Source organism: Chiloscyllium punctatum, chromosome 45, assembly GCF_047496795.1.
Source record: "Chiloscyllium punctatum isolate Juve2018m chromosome 45, sChiPun1.3, whole genome shotgun sequence".
Classification (NCBI taxonomy): domain Eukaryota; kingdom Metazoa; phylum Chordata; class Chondrichthyes; order Orectolobiformes; family Hemiscylliidae; genus Chiloscyllium; species Chiloscyllium punctatum.
This window is the reverse complement of record NC_092783.1, coordinates 47,893,850-47,907,945: the sequence shown is the minus strand read 5'-3', so window position 1 is coordinate 47,907,945 and position 14,096 is coordinate 47,893,850. Positions and strand designations below refer to the sequence as shown.

Genomic DNA, 14,096 nt, shown 5'->3' with positions numbered 1-14,096 from the left:
TCAGCACAGGAACGGTGTCTGGAGGCACCCAGAAGGAAGGGCAGGCTGTAGCTGAGCAGGCAGCAGACAGCAGGGAGATGCAGCAGCTGACCCAAGCTCCTGCAAGACAGACGGAGGAAATGGAAGAGGAGGGATCAAAGGAGGCAGACCAGTGGATTATGTCAAAAACAGGAAGAGGAAAAATCTCGAGGGCCCCAAAGCCACCAAGCGAAGGGGGAAGAGACACCTCCAAGATGAGGATACAGGCAGCTCCTCCGAGGGTGAGGACGGGCGCAAGAAGGGTCGCCACCGGAGGAAGAGGCAGAGTGCCGTGGGGAGAAAGGAGGGCAGCACCGCCCAAGAAGGAAAAGACGATCCCTCTGAGGGGATGGGTGAAGGCCTCCCCCTACCCGGTGAGAACCAAGGGGTACCCACCGGCCCACAGCTCCAGGGAACTGGGAGCAGCGGCCCTGTGACAGCCCTGCTGTCAGATGGAGAACTGGGTGATGCGGACCCTGGGTCTGACACGATGACACCAGAGTAGGGAAATGACTCCAGCGTGGAGCTGGACAACTACCTCAGCCCTGGGAAGGTCCAGCAGTTTGCCGTCACCATGGGGATGCACGCAGCTACCCCACAGGGGCAAGACCCGAAGAAAATGGACACTGGTAACCCCGTAAACTGATAAAATGGGGTTTAAAATTGCCAGCATAAATGTGCGTAGCATTAAATCGGCTACGCGATGTGTATCAACGCTGGCCTTCCTGGCCAACGTCAAAGCCGATGTCCTGTTTCTGCAGGAGTGTGGGATACCGCACCTCAACAGTTACAGGAGATGGTCGAGCTTGTGGGCCCATGGGCCGTCAGTGTGGTCGGGGGGCAACGATAGCCGTGCCTCCGGCCTGGGTATCCTGTTGCGGGGAGGCAACTTCACCAGCTCCGAGGTTAAGGAGGTGGTGGGCGGGCGCCTCCTCGTCGCGGACGTTAAATACAGAAACGCTCCCATGAGACTAATCAATGTGTGCGCCCCAGCGGGTAAGAGTGAACGGTTGGCCGTCCTGCAACAGCTTCCACTGTTGCTGGCTACGTCCAGGCCGGTCATTCTGGCCGGAGACTTCAACTGTATCATTGATGCAGATGGACGATCCGGCGGGGGGGGGGACAGTAAGCTGGACGCTACGTCCAGAGCCCTGATGGAAACGGTCAAAGACGCCAAGCTACACGACGTCTTCAGCACCCCTGCAGATGGAGTGCAGCGGAGATACACCTGGTCACGGGCAGACTGGTCTATCCGCTCAAGGATAGATTACCTGTTTGTGTCCCGAACGCTCTCTGTCAGATCCACCGACATCAAGCCAGTGTTCTTCTCTGACCACTACCTCCTGCTGGCCGACTGTCACCTACAGGACGAACAGCGGGCGGGCAAGGGAACATGGAAACTGAACACTAAGCTGTTGACCCCGGGAAACATCGAAGAGCTCAAGAGGGATTACGCAGGTTGGAGAACCGTGAAGCCCCTCTTTGAGTCTCCAGCAGACTGGTGGGAAACGGTAAAAGGGAACATCAAGAGGTTCTTTATCCTCAAAGGTGTCCAGGAGGCGAGAGAGAGGCGGGGAAAACTGTCCCAGCTCCAGGAAAGGATGCAGAACCTGCTCCTTCTGCAGACGATGGGGTTGGATGTCACAGAGGACCTCCAGGAGGTGAAGGGCCAGCAAGTCTCGCTCTTTGCCTCGGAGGCCTCCAGGATAATCTTCCGGTTCAGGGTCCACTCGGTGGAGCAGGACGAGACGTGCTCACGTTTCTTCTTCTAGAAGGTGCACAAAGAGAGCTCTGTGCTCAGCAGCCTGAAGAAAGAAGATGGCTCGGTAACGTCATCTCAGGCTGACGTCATGAGGATCAGTAAATCCTTCTATGCCAGTCTGTATGACTCGAAGCCAACCGACAGCGTGGCCTCCCAGTCATTCCTGTCCTCTATCACGGAGGTCCTAGACGACGGAACACGAGAGTGGCTGGACCAGCCGCTATCTCTGGATGAGCTGACCAAGGCCCTCGAGTCCTTTGAAAAGAATAAAACTCCCGGAAGCGACGGCTTACCAGTCGAGATTTATTCCGCTCTTTGGGACTTGATCGGCCAGGACCTGCTGGAGGTGTATGTAAGTATGCTTCGGGCAGGTACCATGAGTGAATCCATGAGGAAAGGCATCATCACCCTCATATACAAGCGGAAGGGAGAGAGGGAGGAAATTAGAAATTGGAGACCGATCTCACTGTTAAATGCAGATTACAAAATCTTGTCAAAGGTCATCGCCAACCGGGTCAGGTCTGCTCTGGGATCGGTGATCCACTCTGACCAAACCTGTGCTGTACCGGGCAGGAAAATCTCTGAGAGTCTTGCACTCCTCAGGGATATGATCGTCTACGTGCAGGACAGAGGGGTGGACACCTGCCTCATCAGCCTGGACCAGGAGAAAGCCTTTGACAGGATATCGCATACATATATGAGGGATGTCCTCTCCAAAATGGGCTTTGGGAAGGGAATCGGAAATTGGATCAGACTGCTCTACACCATTGTCAGTGCAGTCTCAATCAATGGGTGGGAATCAGATAGCTTCCCTTTAAGATCTGGAGTCAGGCAGGGATGCCCCTCTCACCCGCCTTGTTTGTGTGTTGCATTGAGCCATTTGTCGAATCCATCAGGAAGGATGCGAGCCTGAGAGGGGTGACTATTCCTGGCAGCGGGGGCCTGCAGGTTAAGGCCTCCCTGTACATGGATGACGTCGCTGTTTTCTGCTCGGATCCGCTGTCCGTGCACAGACTCATGTGCATCTGTGACCAGTTCGAACAGGCCTCGGGGGCCAAGGTAAACCAAGGCAAGAGCGAGGCCATGCTCTTCGGGAACTGTGCCGACCAATCCTCTATCCCCTTCACCGTCAGGACTGACCACGTGAAGGTGCTGGGTATTTGGGTCAGGGGGGCTGGGGCGTGCGCCAAGACCTGGGTGGAGCGGATCAGGAAAATGAGACAGAAACTAGGCAGATGGGGGCAACGGTCGCTCTCCATCGCGGGAAAAAACCTGGTCATCAGGTGTGAGGTACTCTCAGTATTGCTATATGTGGCACAGGTCTGGCCTATCCCCAGGACCTGTGCCGCCGCAGTCACCCGGGCCATCTTCCACTTCATGTGGAGATCAAAGATAGACCGGGTCCGAAGAGACACAATGTACAAAGACCGGTGCAATGGGGGAAAAAACACGCCCAATGCCACCCTCACTCTGATGGCCACCTTTGTGTGTGACTACATCAAGCTGTGCGTGGATCCCTGGTACGCAAACACCAAGTGTCACTACGTACTGAGGTTCTACCTGTCCCCGGTGTTGCGAAGGATGGGCCTGGCCTCGCTGCTGCGGAATGCTCCAAGTCGTTGGACCGTTCCGTATCATCTGTCCTTCGTGGAGAAATTTATGAGGAAAAACACCTTTGACCACAAGTCCATCAGGAAGTGGTCAGCACGTAGTGTCCTTGAGACCCTTCGGGAAAAGGAGAGGGCGGATCCTATCAAGCAGTTCCCTGAGCAGACTGTCAAAGCCATTTGGCAGAATGCCTCATCGCCAGAACTTTCCAACAAGCACCAAGACATGGCTTGGCTGGTGGTGAGAAGGGCTCTGCCTGTGAGATCCTTCATGCATGCCCGGACTCTCTGCCACACCGCACGCTGCCCTCGAAGTGGCTGCGGTGGGGACGAGACTGTCACACACCTCCTTCTGGAATGTGCCTATGCAGAGGAAGTCTGGAGAGGAATGCAGTGGTGCTTGTCGAGGTTTGTCCCGAGCAGTGCCATGACACGGGACTCCGTGCTCTACGGCCTGTTCCACGGGACTCACACTGAGATGAACATTAACTGCGCCTGGAGGAGGATCATCAACTCGGTGAAGGACGCTCTCTGGGCGGTCCGAAACCTGTTGATCTTCCAGCTGAAGGAGTTGACCCCGACTGAGTGTTGCAGACTGGCACATTCCAAGGTCCAAGACTACGTGTTGAGGGATGCGCTGAAGCTTGGGGCAGCTGCCGCCAAGGCGCGGTGGAGAAAGACCACCATGTAACATTGGCCTGCCTAAAGAAGAACAGGGGGGCCCATGCGGACGTTTTTTGGGCTCTGCTGATGCCTCAGCCAAATATATGTGCATAAGATTGAGAAATGCACAGACCTGTATATAACAATGATAAATTCTGATCTGTGTATGTAAATGTTGACATATGTATGGCATGACCAAATGTACAGACCATCAAATCATTTTATGAATAAAGTATATTTTTGAAATAAAAAAAAGCTTTTGGAATGGTGCCCCTTTGTCAGGTGAAGAACAAAACTTCACCTAATGAAGGAGCAGCACTTCAAAAGCTTGTGATTTTAAATAAATATGTTTGACTATAACTATGATTTCTGACATTTCAATGTTGGAGGCATACAAGGTTATGGGCCAAAGCTGAGAAATGGATTTGGAATAATAAAGTGACAGTTTTTGACCAGCATAGATGTGATCGGCTGAAACTCCTTTTTCTGTGTTGTAAATCTCTATGACTGTCTGACTCAGTGAATTTTTTTTATCTCCAGATTAATTAGATTTTCACAAAATCTCAACCTACATTTCCTGAAAAAATTTAAAATCAAAGACATAAGCAGAAAAACAATTTATTTACGACTTCAGTTTTAGAATATATATTTTTCCCACACAAGAATACATTTAAAATTTCAGTTTAATTCATTTTCGATGTGTCTTTTAACAGTAAGGTTCTTTGGTATTTAGTGACACAAAATTGCATTGTGTGTTTATTTTTATTTTAGTGAGTTTAATCCTACTGCAAGGATCACTGGGTAAGTGTTGCATATTTATAGATATTATAACTTTTTTAAAATTGGTCCAGGAACAGTTAACATGGTGTTTATATTACTGGGGTATTGACCCAATCAAGTATGATTTTAAATCTCACTGTGGCAATTTGAGGGTTTGAATTTGTGAGAATATTAAAGTTACTGAAAATTGGAGCCAATGTACAAAGTATGACTGAATTGATTTCATTACTTTCATAATATCAATCATAGTCACAGTTAACATCTTTGTGTCAAATAAGCAACAGTACATGAACCCAATCCCAACTCAAAAACGATGATTTGTTGATAGCCTAGTGTCTTGTAGATTTCTACAGATCATTGTCTATAATATTTCAAATAACCGCATGTTTTCTTCACACTTCAGTCTCTTCCTTACAAGCTGGTTTATTACTACACAAACTGGTCTCAGTACAGACCATCCACTGAAAAATTTGTTCCAAGTAATGTTGACCCTACCTGTGCAATCATCTGATTTATGTCTTCACCGATATGACAGATAACAAACTCACCACCTATGAATGGAATGATGAAACTATGTATGTGAAATTCAATGATCTGGAAAAAAAAGTAAGTCTTCATTCACTCTGTGCTCTAATATTTACAAATTTAAAATCTAAGTTATAATTAATTTCATGTTAAGCTACTTCAACATTTTGCAAGACAGTGAGCAGCAACATTATTTTGTGAAATTTTCCGGTAGAAGCGAATTGAATATTCATATACTCTGCTTCAGGTTACTGCAAAACTGAAATTCCCAGTTTGTGCACTTTTACTCAACAGAAATTCCAAGCTGAAAACACTTTTAGCTATTGGAGGTTGGAAGTTTGGTACCAGCAGGTAACACCTATGTTAGGTTATTTTCGCAAAATTGTAAAATTCCCAATGTTCAGTGATATGAGAGTTGAGATATATGAATCAGCAATTCTATGTTTAATTAGTAAACTGATATTGGTGAATTTTCCTGCATGAAATAATGGCAACATGTGCCGAGTTTAAGGGGTTTTAAGTTTGTATCTTACTAGATTATTTACATTGCCAAAAATCATAACAATGCAAAATAAGTTTATATGCAAGATATAAGTTTATCATTGAAAATTTGTACTTATGAAAACTGTTACATGCTTAAATCAAAACTTATATTTGAAGAATTGTTGGGCCAGTGCTGGAGTTTGTCAAGTTAAAGAGACAGCATTCCTGCTTGTAGCTTTCACATCTTGTTCTAAATATCTCTGTCCTTTGTTTCATGTTATTCTGTGAACTAGTGGAGGTTACTATGGGCATGTAGAGTTTTCAGAAGATAAATGCTGGACAGAAATATTCAGTTGGTTTTCAAGTGGAGATTGATCAATTTAATGCATTCTCTATTTTCAAACTTATCCCGAGATTAGATTTATCAGCATGGTGGCTACATCGCAGACTCGCAAAATATTTATCGATTCTTCAATCGACTTTCTGAGGAAGCATGGATTTGATGGTTTAGACCTGGACTGGGAGTATCCTGGATCGTGAAGCAGTCCACGAGAAGATAAACAGCGTTTCACAGTCTTGGTCAAGGTGAAAGGTCAAATGTTACCATGGTTAGACTCACACCATGTGACAGCATCACAGGAAAAACAGATTGTAACTTATTCAGAAAGCAAATTCTTCCATCTCATTCTTTTGAAATTGTATTTTGGTGCTTTTCAAATTTGTGAATGTTGTTGATCAACAAAACATGTGGAGATTAAATACAGAAACCCAAAGCCAGTAATGCTTCCCAAATGTCACTGAGGGCCAATTAAAAAACATGCAAACCTGAAACATGGGAAATAGGGACAGAAGTAAACAATGTGAACCTGCTCCTGCATTCAATGTAATCATGGGTGGCACGGTGGCACAGTGGTTAGCACTGCTGCCTCACAGCGCCAGAGACCCGGGTTCAATTCCCACCTCAGGCGACTGACTGCGTTGGAGTTTGCTCATTCTCCCCGTGTCTGCGTGGGTTTCCTTCGGGTGCTCCGGTTTCCTCCCACAATCCAAAAATGTGCAGGTTAGGTGAATTGGCCATGCTAAATTGCCCGTAGTGTTAGGGGCAGGAGTAAATGTAGGGAGTTGGGTCTGGGTGGGTTGCGCTTCAGCAGGTTGGTGTGGACTTGTTAGGCCGAAGGGCCTGTTTCCATACTGTAAGTAATCTAATCTAATCTAATAGCTAATCATCCAACTCAATAGCCCAATTCCTTTAATCCTAAGAACTATATCTACATCTTCCTTGACAATGTTGAATAGTTTGGCCTCAGCTGCTGTCTGTGGTAGAAATTTCACAGGGACACCACTCTTTGAGTAAAAAAAATCTCTTCCTCTCACTCCTAAATGGCCTACATCGTCTCTTTCGACTGCGACTTTCATGGAAATGGATGCACTGGAAATGGCCTTCGTATAAATAGTTAAGGCGGTAGATCAGGGAAATACACTCAACATCACAGAAGAAAATAATCCCTTAAATAAAGGCAAAATATAAAAAGCTGAATCTGACATGAACCATAGTCCCAGAAGGATGCTCTCTTATTGAAAACAAACTTGTGGTGAGTTTGACCTGACAGACATCACACCTCAGGCAAGTAACAAGACTGAGAATTCAGGACCTTCGTTGTAACCTCACACAGTACAGGAACCTGCACAGTTGGCGTCTCTCTCCATTGCAAACCAACCCATCCAACCAACTGCCCTAATCTGATCGAGTGACAACTGATGTTGAGTAACAAAATTCCCATGAACAGTGCACTACGGCAACTATTTTTTGAAAAATGTTTATCGTAATTTAAAAACAAAGTGTGCTCACTCTCTGTAGGAATTGCTAGCGGCCTTTAAAAAAGAGGCACAATCTTCCAGCAAGAACAGACTCCTGCTGACAGCTGCTGTTGCTATTGGAAAAGGAACCATTGATGCCGCATATGAGATATCCGAAGTTTCAAAGTGAGTACAACTTATAGAATGGTTCAAGCTTACAATCTTTGGGAAAAAGCTTTTATAAAGCATGTTGTAACTGAATTAGTTAAAGTTTAATGAGACATGGGAAGAACAATCAAAGCTTTTTAAGAATGTGAGCTTTGAAACTGTTGAGACAGAAGTTGTCCTCATGTACAAACATGACATAGACAGCCTTTTTAAATCACTTTTTTTCTTCTTCCCTAACGTTCCTGACCATTTATTCAATGTTGAGTTCAAGCAACAAGTCTGTTTTAATGATATTTCCTACACTACAGGCTAAAAGCAACGTAAGTAAAATATCCTTATATAGATTGAATTTTCACTGTAAAAGGGGATATGGGCTCAGCTGCAGAGTGCTGAAGTTAAAACATTTAAAAGTACCAGCAGCCTGGGAAGACGACATAATCCTGCCCAATTCCAGATTTTACCTTGGAACAAAACTTCCCTTCAGTCCTTCATAATCTCCAATTTGACCTTCCAGAGAACTGGAAGGATTATCCTTCCAAAGTCTTTCTGCCAACCTTTTTCTCCTTTCTGCCTTCAGCAGCAGTGCTGACTGATTTCAATCTGACTCCTGGACGAGGGCTATTTAAATCAATTCCCTTCCTTTAGCAGAGTACGTGTCGTCATCATCATCACTGCACTCTGTTATTGAGTGGAAACATGTCAGTGGTATGCTCATAGTGTGGCAGTGTGAAAATGAGACAACAACGTTTCTAGAGGAACTAATAGATTCTCAAAATAATTTCCTGTTGCAAGAAGGTCTTTTCTCAATAACATTTTCCCCAAGGCAATGAGAAAAATGATACAATATCCTGTCTACTACAGGAAATAAAATTTGTTATTTTTAATTTTGTTCTTTATTCTTTCTGCTCAGTTCCACAGTTTACAATCATACAATCCCTACAATGGAGAAAGTGGCCATCTGAGCCAGCAAGTCTGCACTGACCCTCCAAAGAACATCCTGTTCACCACTCCTAATTTCCAATGAATAACCCAATGACCCGGAACATACCTGGACACTACGGCCCAATTTAGCATTGCCAATCCACCCAGTCTGTACATGTTTGAACTTTTACAGACATCTGATTTCACTGTAACTGTAGGTGTGATTGCAAGAGTTTCAATGAATGAAGCAGTATGAGATCCTCCTTTGGAGATTGAGGCTGCTTGATGTTTCCTATTGTCTGAGACACAGTTCTCCTACAAAATGAAGATCACCACCTGATGCTGAGCTGAGGAATAAAGAAACACCACGATTAAGAATTGCCTTCGCTCCAATAATCAAAGAATAGGATGTAAACCAGGATGTAAACAGGTGGTGGGCGGCACGGTGGCACAGTGGTGAGCACTGCTGCCTCACAGCGCCAGAGACCCGGGTTCAATTCCTGCCTCAGGCAACTGACTGTGTAGAGTTTGCACGTCCTCCCCGTGTCTGCGTGGGTTTCCTCTGGGTGCTCCGGTTTCCTTCCACAGTCCAAAGATGTGCAGGTCAGGTGAATTGGCCATGCTAAATTGCCCGTAGTGTTAGGTAAGGGGTAAACGTAGGGTTATGGGTGGGTTGCGCTTCGGTGGGTCGGTGTGGACTTGCTGGGCCGAAGGTCCTGTTTCCACACTTTAAGTAATCTATTACCCAGGCATCAATACTTTACTATTAGAGCCATTGGCTGAGTAATACTCATAAATATTATTGTATTTAACTATCCAAAATAATTTTGAGTTTTCATGCTTCAAGTCATGTTATTTTTAAACAGATATTTAGACTTCATCTCTGTCATGGCATATGATTATCATAGCTCCCTGGAGAGAGAGTGACTGGACACAACAGCCCTCTGTATTGTGGCTCTACTGACCGAGGCCAATATATTTACTATAATGTCTGTAAACAGGATAGCCAAATTTGGTTATATTCATTACCACTGTAATATTTGACAAAAATTAACACATTTGTGGTGATTGAATCTCAGTAAAGCTAACAAGCCAAACTATCTTGCAGAACTTCACCATGAACTACTGGAAAGAAAATGGTGCCCCATCAGAGAAGCTGATTGTTGGATTCCCAACATATGGACTACCTTCACCCTAAGCACCTCACAAACAGGTGTTGGCGCTCTAGTGTCAGGTCCTGGTCAAGCTGGAACATTCACCGGGGAAGCTGGATTCTGGTCTTTCTATGAGGTAATTAGAGTGAAAATGATATCAATTTATCACAGAGTAAACTCTTCAAAGTTATCTCACCATTCAAACTAATAAACAATAGTTGTCACATTTCTGGACTCCCTATGTCATTTCAATTGTGTTTTCATGTTGCACAGAAGACATGTATCTTAAGGATGAGTCATTAACTACCATGAGAAACTAAGGACTGCAGATGCTGGAGATCAGAGTTGAAAATGTGTTGCTGGAAAAGCGCAGCAGGTCAGGCAGCATCCAAGGAGCAGGAGAATCGACGTTTCGGGCATGAGCCCTTCTTCAGGCTCATGCCCGAAACGTCGATTCTCCTGCTCGGATGCTGCCTGATCTGCTGCGCTTTTCCAGCAACACATTTTCAGCTCATGGTGTATATATATAGGTAAATATACAGGTATAATACTTACTTAACGGTTCTTATTCAAGAAACGTGTGTCAAAGAACAAAAAATATTTACAGCCAAGGAACAGGCCCTTTGGCCCTCCAAGCCTGATCAATCCAAATCCACTGTCTATACCTATTGTCCAATTTCAAAGCGTCTGTATCCCTCTACTCCCCACCTACTCATGCATCTGTCCAGACGCACCTTCAATGAATCTACCACGCCTGCCTCTGCTACCTCTGCTGGCAATGCATTCCATGCACCTACCACCCTCAGTGTATATCCCCCTTAAACATTTCACCTCTCACCTTGAACATGTGACCTCTCGTTATTGAATGCCTCACCCTGGGAAAAAGCTTATCCCTGCCTGTACGCTTCATAGTTAAAAATTGCACAACACCAGGTTATAGTCCAACAGCTTAATTGGAAGCACTAGCTTTCGGAGCATCACTCCTTCATTAGATGGTTCATCAGGTGGATTATAACCTGGTGTTGTGTGATTTTTACCTTTGTACACCCCAGCATCAGCACCGGGATCTCCAAATCATGTACACGTGAGCACTCATTATTGAATCCCTCACCCTGGAAAAGCTTATCTATACCCTTCATGATTTTGTAGACCTCAATCAGGTCCCCCCTCAATCTTCTTTTTTCTAATGAAAACAATCCTAACCTACTCAACCTCTCTTCAGAGTTAGCACCTTCCATACTAGGCAACATCCTCGTAAACCTTCTCTGCACCCTCTCCAAAGCGTCCACATCCTTTTGGTAATGTGACGACCAGAACTCTACACAGCATTATAAATGCGGTCGAACCAAAGTCTTGTACAATTTTAACATGACCTGCCAGCTCTTATACTCAATACCCCATCCAATGAAGACAAGCTTGGCATATGCCTTCTTGACCACTCTATCCACCTGTACAGCCTTCAGGGTACAATGGACCTGAACTCCCAGATCTCTCTGCTCATCAACTTTTCCCAAGGCTCTTCTGTTTACAGTATAGTTGGTTCTAGAATTAGACTTCCAAAAATGCATCACCTCACGTTTGCCTGGATTGAACTCCATCTGCCACTTCTCCACACAACTCTCCAGTCTATCGATATTCTCCTATATTCATTGACAGTCTCCTATGCTTTCTGCTACTGCACCAATCTTTATGTCATCTGCAAACTTACTGATCAGACCAACAATGCTCTCTTCCAAATCATTTATGTATATTACAGACAACAGTGGCCCCAGCACTGACCCCTGTGAAACACCACTGGTCACCTTTCTCCATTTTGAGAAACTCCCTTCAACTACTACTGTCTCCTGTTGCTCAACCAGTTCTTTATCCACCGAGTTAGAATGTCCTGCACACCATGTGACTTCACTTTCTCCATTAGTTTACCATGGGGAACCTTATCAAATGCCTTACTAAAGTCCATGTATATGATATCTACATCCTTCCTTCATCTATCAATGTCTCACAAACTTGATTGAGTTTTTTGAAGAATTAACAAAGAGGATTGATGAGGGCAGAGCAATAGATGTGATTTATATGGACTTCAGTAAGGCATTCGACAAGGTTCCCCAGGGGAGACTGATTAGCAAGGTTAGATCTCACGGAATACAGGGAGAACTGGCCATTTGGATACAGAACTGGCTCAAAGGTAGAAGACAGAGGGTGGTGGTGGAGGGTTATTTTTCAGACTGGAGGCCTGTGACCACAAGGATCGGTGCTGGGTCCTCTACTTTTTGTCATTTATATAAATGAGTTGGATGCGAACATAAGAGGTATGGTTTGTAAGTTTGCAGATGACACCAAAATTGGAGGTGTAGTGGACAGCAAAGAGGGTTACCTCAGATTACAACAGGATCTTGATCAGATAGGCTAATGGGCAAAGTGGCAGATGGAGTTTAATTCAGATATATGTGAGGTGCTGCATTTTGGGAAAGCAAATCTTAGCAGGACTTATACACTTAATGGTAAGGTCCTAGGGAGTGTTGCTGAACAAAGGGACCTTGGAGTGCAGGTTCACAGCTCCTTGAACGTAGATTCGCAGGTAGATAGGATAGTGAAGGCGGCGTTTGGTATGCTTATGTCTATTGGTCAGAGTATGGAGTACAGGTATTGGGAGGTCATGTTGCAGCTGTACAGGTCATTGGTTAGGCCACTGTTGGAATATTGCATGTAATTCTGGTCTCCTTCCTATCGGAAAGATGTTGTGAAACTTGAAAGGATTCAGAAAAGATTTACAAGGATATTGCCAGGTTTTGAGCTATAGGGGGAGGCTTAACAAGCTAGGCTGTTTTCCCTGGAGCATTGGAGGCTGAGGGGTGACCTTAGAGGTTTACAAAATTATGAGGGGTGTGGATAGGATAAATAGTCAAAGTCTTTTCCCTGGGGTCGGGGAGTCCAGAACTAGAGGGCATAGGTTTAGGGTGAGAAGGGAAAGATATAAAAGAAACCAAAGGGGCAACCTTTTCACAGAGAGGGTGGTACATGTATGGAATGAGCTGCCAGATGACATGGTGGAAGTTGGTACAATTGCAACATTTAAAAGGCATTTAGATGGGTATAAGAATAGGAAGGGTTTGGAGGGATATGGGCCGGATGCTGGCAGGTTGGACTAGATTGGATTGGGATATCTGGTTGGCATGGACTGGTTGGACTGAAGGGTCTGTTTCCAAGCTGTACATCTCTATAACTTTATGATTCTGTCGTCACTTGTTCAAAGAACTCTATTAAGTTAGTAAGACACGATCTACCCTGCACAAAACCATATTGCCTACCACTGATAAGCCCATTCTTTTCTAAATATAAATAGATTTTATCCCTCAGTACCTTCTCCAGCAAGTTTCCCACCACTGACATCAGGCTGACTGGTCTGTAGTTAACTGGAATATCCCTACTACCCTTCTTGTACAGGGGCACAACATGAGCAACCCTACAGTCCGCCAGCACCTCACCTGTGTTTAAGGATGCTACAAAGATATCTGTCAGGGCCCCAGCTATTTCCTCTCTCGCCTTCCTCAGCAACATGGAATTGATCCCATCCGATTCTGGATTAGTGGTGATGGAAGAAACGTCGATTTCAAAGCCTGAACTGCTGTGCTCTTCCAGCACCACTAATCCAGAACCTGGTTTCCAGCATCTACAGTCATTGTTTTTACCTCGTTGATCCCATCCGATCCTAGGGATTTGTCCACCTTAATATCCTTTAGCCTACCCAACACATCTTCCCTCCTTATGTCAATGTGATCCAGAGTAAACAAACTTCTATCTCTAATCTCTGTCCAGTATGAAAACACAACTGAAATGTGATATCTATTGTTTATTAGGTAAGCCCTTGAGAAAGATTTGTTGTGATGACAATTTGCCCTTCCTTTGTGATTAGTCTGCAAGATTGATCTATCAGGACTCCAGCAATTCTTACCATCTCCATCCTTATCTGCCAGTTCTTGATTCCCTCCTGTTTATAATCAACTGGGAGAAAGTGAGGACTGCAGATGCTGGAGATCAGTCGAAGAGGGTGTCGCTGGAAAAGCACAGCTGGTCAGGCAGCATCCAAGGAGCGAGCAGGAGTGTCGATATTCCTGATGATGGGCTTATGCTCAAAACGCTGACTCTCCTCCTCCTCGGATACTGCCTAACCAGCTGTGCTTTTCCCTACTGTTCATGTTTGAGACCATTCTCCTCTGC

General features: G+C 45.1%; 1 pseudogene; it reads left to right on the top strand.

Moving 5' to 3' along the window:
- The first annotated feature begins 592 nt into the window (after window positions 1-592).
- Window positions 593-13,747, top strand: LOC140467080 (acidic mammalian chitinase-like; annotated as a pseudogene).
- Window positions 13,748-14,096: the final 349 nt, after the last annotated feature.